Source organism: Benincasa hispida, chromosome 2 (genome assembly GCF_009727055.1).
Source record: "Benincasa hispida cultivar B227 chromosome 2, ASM972705v1, whole genome shotgun sequence".
Taxonomy (NCBI): domain Eukaryota; kingdom Viridiplantae; phylum Streptophyta; class Magnoliopsida; order Cucurbitales; family Cucurbitaceae; genus Benincasa; species Benincasa hispida.
The window spans coordinates 39,643,772-39,649,993 of NC_052350.1; the positions used below are offsets into that span (position 1 = coordinate 39,643,772).

Consider the following 6,222-nt stretch of genomic DNA (forward strand, 5'->3'; position numbering starts at 1 on the left):
CCCGCACATGCCTCCACATGAATTATTAGGATCAGATCAATTGTAGCACTTTACAACAATTTAACATATACAAAGTGGGTCGTATTCGTAGTGTCATCAGATAAGATACCCAGCCTTATCCATCTATTATAGACCATTTAGGTTATCACTTAACAGGATCCACCTGTATGTCTCTACATACATGTTTAAGTTACGGAAGATGTACACTCCAATTTTTTTTATTTATTTATGTAATTCAATAATTTTTATTACTTGAGGGTATTTTTGGAATTTTTTTGGACATTTAAGTGCAATTGTTGAAATTTAAATCATTTAAGTGAAAATTAATATTGAAAATTAATTCCAGAGTTTAGTGTTGGAAATCAAGGGCAAGAATTATGGTTTTAAAAATGGAAAAGAAGAGAATGGAAAAAAATAATAATAATAAAGGGGAATAGGAAGGAAATAAAATAAAATATATTTTATTTTATTTCATTCCTTTTCTTTTTCTTTCCTTTTTCTTTTTCCTCTTTTTCTTTCCCTTTCTTCTCTTCTTCTTCCTCACGTCGCTAAGACTTCTCCCCAGCCATAGCTTCACCACTCGTCGCTCATCGTCGTTGGAATTGGCTTTAGTCGAGCTGTCGAGTGCCGTCCAGCCCTTTTCCCCCACTTGACGTTACGTTGTCCAGCCGCCGAGTGGATCGTCCATCCTTGCGAGATCTAGCCGCCGACTAGGACATCCGTTCGTGCTCCATGGCGCCACTTGTTGACCGACCACCAAAGCCGCTGCCCAGATTTGCTCCCACCAACTGAAGTCGCGCCGTCGACGCCCAGTCGCTGAGGTCCGCGCCACCTAGACATACGCACTCCCAGCAAGCCGTGCCCTCCCCTCGCCGTTAGCTCAACCTTGTCATCGAACCAGCTTCCACCGCAAATCTCCTTCGTAACTTATCGAATCTTGGTTGGAGTAAAATTTTTGCATAAGTTTTTTGGTGTTTTTGTTGTTCTTGGTTGTTTTCTGGATCACTTGATTATGTCTTGGGATTATAATAGTGTTCCTTCTTGCATTTAAAGGTTAATTGGGGGGTTTTGGAGGAGAATTTGTGTGCTGTCCAGCGGGTGTTGAAGTTCCTTCTTCGTGGCGATTTGGTAAGTTCCAAGGCTTGGTAACCTCCATTGTGGTTTGATTTGGGGATTGTTAGATTAAATTTTATATGTTTTGGTTTTGGGTTAAAATAGTTAATATCTCTTGGGTTTGGACTTTAGATTCAAGACATGAGAGGTTTAGGAGTGTTGCTCATCAAAGTAAAGGCTAATTATCTTTTAAAGTTTGGTAAGTTTGGAGTAAGTTGTTGGGTGGTTATTTTGAGTTAAGATTAATGGTGGAGAATTAAGTTATTAATTTTGAACTTTGTGTATGTTTAGGTAGCCAACAGAAGTGGATTTTGGAATTAAGTTTAGACCAAGCTATAGTTTAGGTAAAGTAAAATTGGAGGTCTTTGAACAATTTGGTTAATTGGAGTTAGATCCAAAATATTGATTTAAAAGTTGGATTTATCTTAGGTGTTCTTGTCTTGAAAAGGATAAGCTTGCTTGGGTTTCTTTGGATTTAACTTTGAAGTAAGTAATCTTACTACTGGAACTACCCACGAGCTAGACACTAGATGTATGCTAGCACGATAAATGAATGTTATGGCAGTATGACAACATGATAGACTGATAGTATAGTATGACCAATGTATGCTCTGGTAGGAGATCTGAAAGATTTATTTGTGTACATAGACACTTGAATGCTAGCATGAGATTGTATTTGATTCCATATGGTTGTATTGGATCTGATGATATTGAGGTATATGTGTATGTTATAGAGCCATGATGTTGAGGTATATGTATGTCATAGATTCATATAGTGATAATTATGATGTTGAGACTGTGTAAGTGTCCTTACCGATTAGTTAGATGCCCATTAGACTTTGTGTTTCCTTCGGGATTCACCAGTTTATGTTTCCTTCGGGATTCACCAGTTTTGTGTCTCCTTCGGGATTCACCAAAGGTAGTGGGCATACTTAACTACAGTAGGATAGAACTTAGTTTTCTTTTTGTTTCATGTGTATATGTGTCCCATGAGGACTAAAGCAGTTTATATGTTTCACCAGAGGTAGGTATCTAGAGGACATAGATGCCTAGCCTGACCCCAGTAGTGGGGTTAGTTATTGAATATTTTATACTCATTCATTCTCATATTTTTGTTTCAGGTAAGGGTAGAGATGCACCGGCGATGGACAAACAGAATTTGTGATCGAGCCACTGGGACTAGTTTTTACGCTTCCACTCATGAGATTTAGAGTTCTTTTCATGTTTCTCTTAACTTTTAGTTTTGATGTTTAAAACTTACTTTTAAGAATCGTCTTTCAGACTTATTTATTATCCTTTATGATTTATGGGTACCCTACTATTGTTTTAATATTTGAATTTAATGAAAGTTTTTTGAACATACCTTATTTAATTAGCATTTATTTCACCATAATCGAGTGTCGTTTTGAGTTCCATGCATGCATGTATTTAGTAACGACTTAACTTAAGTCCTAGGGGGTCGGGTTGTTACAAAAGATAACCTTGGATGTTAGTTTATTAGTTTGTGGGTTATTGCTACTAAGTGTCAAATAAAATATCTCATATTTTATTAAATAAATAAAATGTTTGTACATTAAAATTACAAACTACAGGACCCATGAGATTTAAGGTGTCAACCACAACAAAAACGACCTTGGCCGAGTATCATCTTAAGGGAAATAGATTAATTACACTTTTAGCTATTCAAAGATCATTTCAATTTTATTTTAGGGGACCGACTTCGATGGGAAACAAATTAAACTAATCTAAGAAAGCAATAAAAATGATCGAATATAATGATGATCAAACTAGAGATGTCTTAGGGAATAAATTACATCAAAGACATTATTAAACACACTTTCTTGAACTATTAAAGTAATTAACACAACACATAGATCTAGACGTTTTTAATCTAGATCGAATCCTTTGATAGCAATCTTTTCTCATGCAAACATAATTGATAACTAATTTCTTGAGACCAAATTAAGAAGCATGACATTAAGATTCTTCATGAACAATCTCTACCATTATCTGACTACTTCCTGTGTGTTCAAACGATAGTTTAACACACATGATCTAATTTGAAGCCTACTCACCAAAGCAAGATCTAAATCATAGAATCATTCAAATGTTGATCAAACATTTAAAAGTATTAAGAACGATCATGCTAGAAAGTGTAAATGCAAACTATGATTTAAGAAGCAAAGTGTTCAACAATTTAACCTAAGAAGTCATTTACCCCTAGAACTATGGTAAATTTAGCCTAACATGGCTTCCATAGACAGAACCATATCAAAAATACCAAAATACATAAATAAATCCAAAAAAAAGGGAAAGAAGAGTTATCCAACTTTTGATTGCATTCCAGTGATGAAGGACACTCCATACTCTACTTTAAACCCTCTCTCTAGGCCTCAAAAACTCCAAAATTCGATGTGGAGGCAACCAAAAACCCTAGGTTAAATAGGCAAGATTTTCCAAGCATAGGGTTACATCATATGGTTTATTTTGACATTGAATTGATATTTTGAACATAACCTTACAATCACTAATAAACATATCAAATCGAACAATATTATCTTAAAAACTATCCTAAATCAAGAGTAATAAATGCACATTATAGGTGTGTTTCATGGCCCCAAACTTAAAATTTTTCTAGTCTTGAGCCAAAAAAGATTAAGAACATAGAAGAGATTCTAAATATACATAAAATACATTCATGCCTCAATAGTGAGAATAACATGTTAGATCCATAAGTATAAACATTCAAGCACATCTATCATTACAACATTTTAAGGCCAAATCTTTTCATCCCTATATGTGTGTGTGCAAGTCACATTCAATTCAAAACTCAAAAACTGACTTTAGATTTAATTGAGCTTCTCTAGTTTTTGCCCCACTCTAGCATCATGCACCAATCATTAAGCATGAAAACATTCAAGAAAGTAATATATCGATTAGAGTGACTCAAATAACTCACTAAAAGGACCCCTAAAGTTGCATTCTTTTACCTGGGTCACTAGCTTTCACACATTTACTACAGGGACTCATACCTAGTGAATTCTCAGGTGTCCTGACTGTTCCAAACAAATGTAGCTCTTTTTACCTCTATCCATGCATACACATTACATGTTTATATTTTTCTCAACTCTTTCTTTTAATGATATTCTGTTATTCCACTATTTCATTTGTGCACAATTATTTTTCAACAGGAAAATACAATCTTTTCTTTTCCTATAGTAACACATTACAAACTATCATGCAAGACAACTCTGACTGGTAGAGCCTTTCGAGGTGACAACCAAATTAACTCGAATTAACTCATTATTGAGTTAAAGGTTCAAAATTAAAGGGATTAAGTGTGCAAAATATGGGAGATTCAAAGAGGTACTTAAACAAATCATAACTCAAGAATATGCTATCCTATTTCCATAGCAGATAAACATGTATATTCAAAGTACATCATAGACAATCACCGTCAAAAGCATGCATATAAACTTTATCAACATCATATCTACTCAAAAATCGGAAAAAAAATTACTCCAAATTTTCAACTCATTAAAATTAACATGTATAACATCGATAATTTCCTAATTAACATGTATAGCAGGATAAAAATAACTCGAACACAAAAGTATGCAGTATGCCTCCCAAACTTAGAATGATGTATTGTCCCTAATGCATGAAAAAGAATATAACAGTCACTCAAAGTAATTGATACAATCTTGGGAGTGTGCGAAACTCCACCAAAATAGGTTGGCGGCAAACATACTTTGTGTTGCTAATAGGCTCCTATAAGAGAGACTATAAAAAAAAAAAAAATAGGACTATCATGGAAGCCAACTAAAAAAATAAAAGAAAGGAAATGACTGAAATGACAATAAGCAACTTAAAAGTTTGGGATGCCTCCCAAGAAGCACTAAGTTTTATGTCTTATGTTAGATGACAAGGGAGATTTTTATCAAGGCACATAAAAAATTCTTCTATTTTTCAGGGCCCTTCTTGCTTAAATCAATGTAACCTACTAAGTTAAGTAGGCTTTCCTTCTTCTCATAAACACTCGAAAGCAGAATTTTTTTTGTCATTTTTCATATGTTGAAAATAAAAAGAAGAAGACTCAAAATTAGAAAAATAAAAAAAAATATTGACAAGGCTCATGATATGTAAGGAAAGAATCAACTATTAACGCACAGTGGAGAAAAACAGAATCAATAAGCGCTCTAGTTATACTTAACTTGAGTTTAAAACATGCTTCAAAGTAACTTTTATAGAAGAGGGTTTGCTGAACACAATACCTTTGAAAAATCCTCTTCAAGTGCAGTTGAGTTCCACGTGAAAGAGCTTCGATCTTCAAGTAGATCACCATGAAGATCTTCTCTACTATTCTCTTGCAAGTGTGGTGGGTTCACTAAATTGAGCTCGATGTATATAAGATATGAAGAAGGTTTGGAGGATAGGTTGTTTTTACAGAGTTCTTGAAGGAAGTCTTGTAATCATGAATCAATTATTCAGCTCAGCACTTCAATTTATACAGCTTTCACCATGCAAATTCATAGCTTGTATGAAGGCCAACTCCTACTTCATGGAGAAAATGGAATTGAGTGAATAAGGTGGCTTATATCATAGTGGAGATTTCCAACTTTTGGAAATCTCCACTTTGAATTTTGATTTTTAAAATGATTTTTCAAAATTGATTTCCAAAATCATTTTCTAAATTAAACTTATTTAATTTGATTAATTAGGTTTATAAAAATTAATTCAATTAATTAATTTTTAAATAAAACTAATTAATTAAACCGTTTAATTAATTTTTTTTAATTTAATATCTAATATTAAATTAATAAAAAAATAATTCCATCGTAATGAAATTAATATTATACAATTAATATTTAAATCATATTTTGAACATTAATCGTTTCTCCAATTTTGTTTATTTTCGATAAAATTAAACATTTTAATTGTATCGAATACAATAAATAGAAACCCTAATTGAATTTGAACATTTCAAATTCTAAACCCTAATTTTAAATCTTATCAAGATTACTCAATTTACTTATCCAAATTACGAGCTAGTAGAGGAACCTTATGGACCTACAGATCATGAGCTCCAACAACTTATAATTAATTGGT

The 6,222-nt window shown here is 33.1% G+C and overlaps 1 long non-coding RNA gene across 1 annotated transcript; it reads left to right on the forward strand.

Moving 5' to 3' along the window:
- The first annotated feature begins 484 nt into the window (after positions 1–484).
- Positions 485–2,294, forward strand: LOC120071655. Its single transcript, XR_005480307.1, has 3 exons — positions 485–940; positions 1,054–1,128; positions 2,235–2,294. It is a non-coding gene; the product is annotated as an uncharacterized LOC120071655 (long non-coding RNA).
- Positions 2,295–6,222: the final 3,928 nt, after the last annotated feature.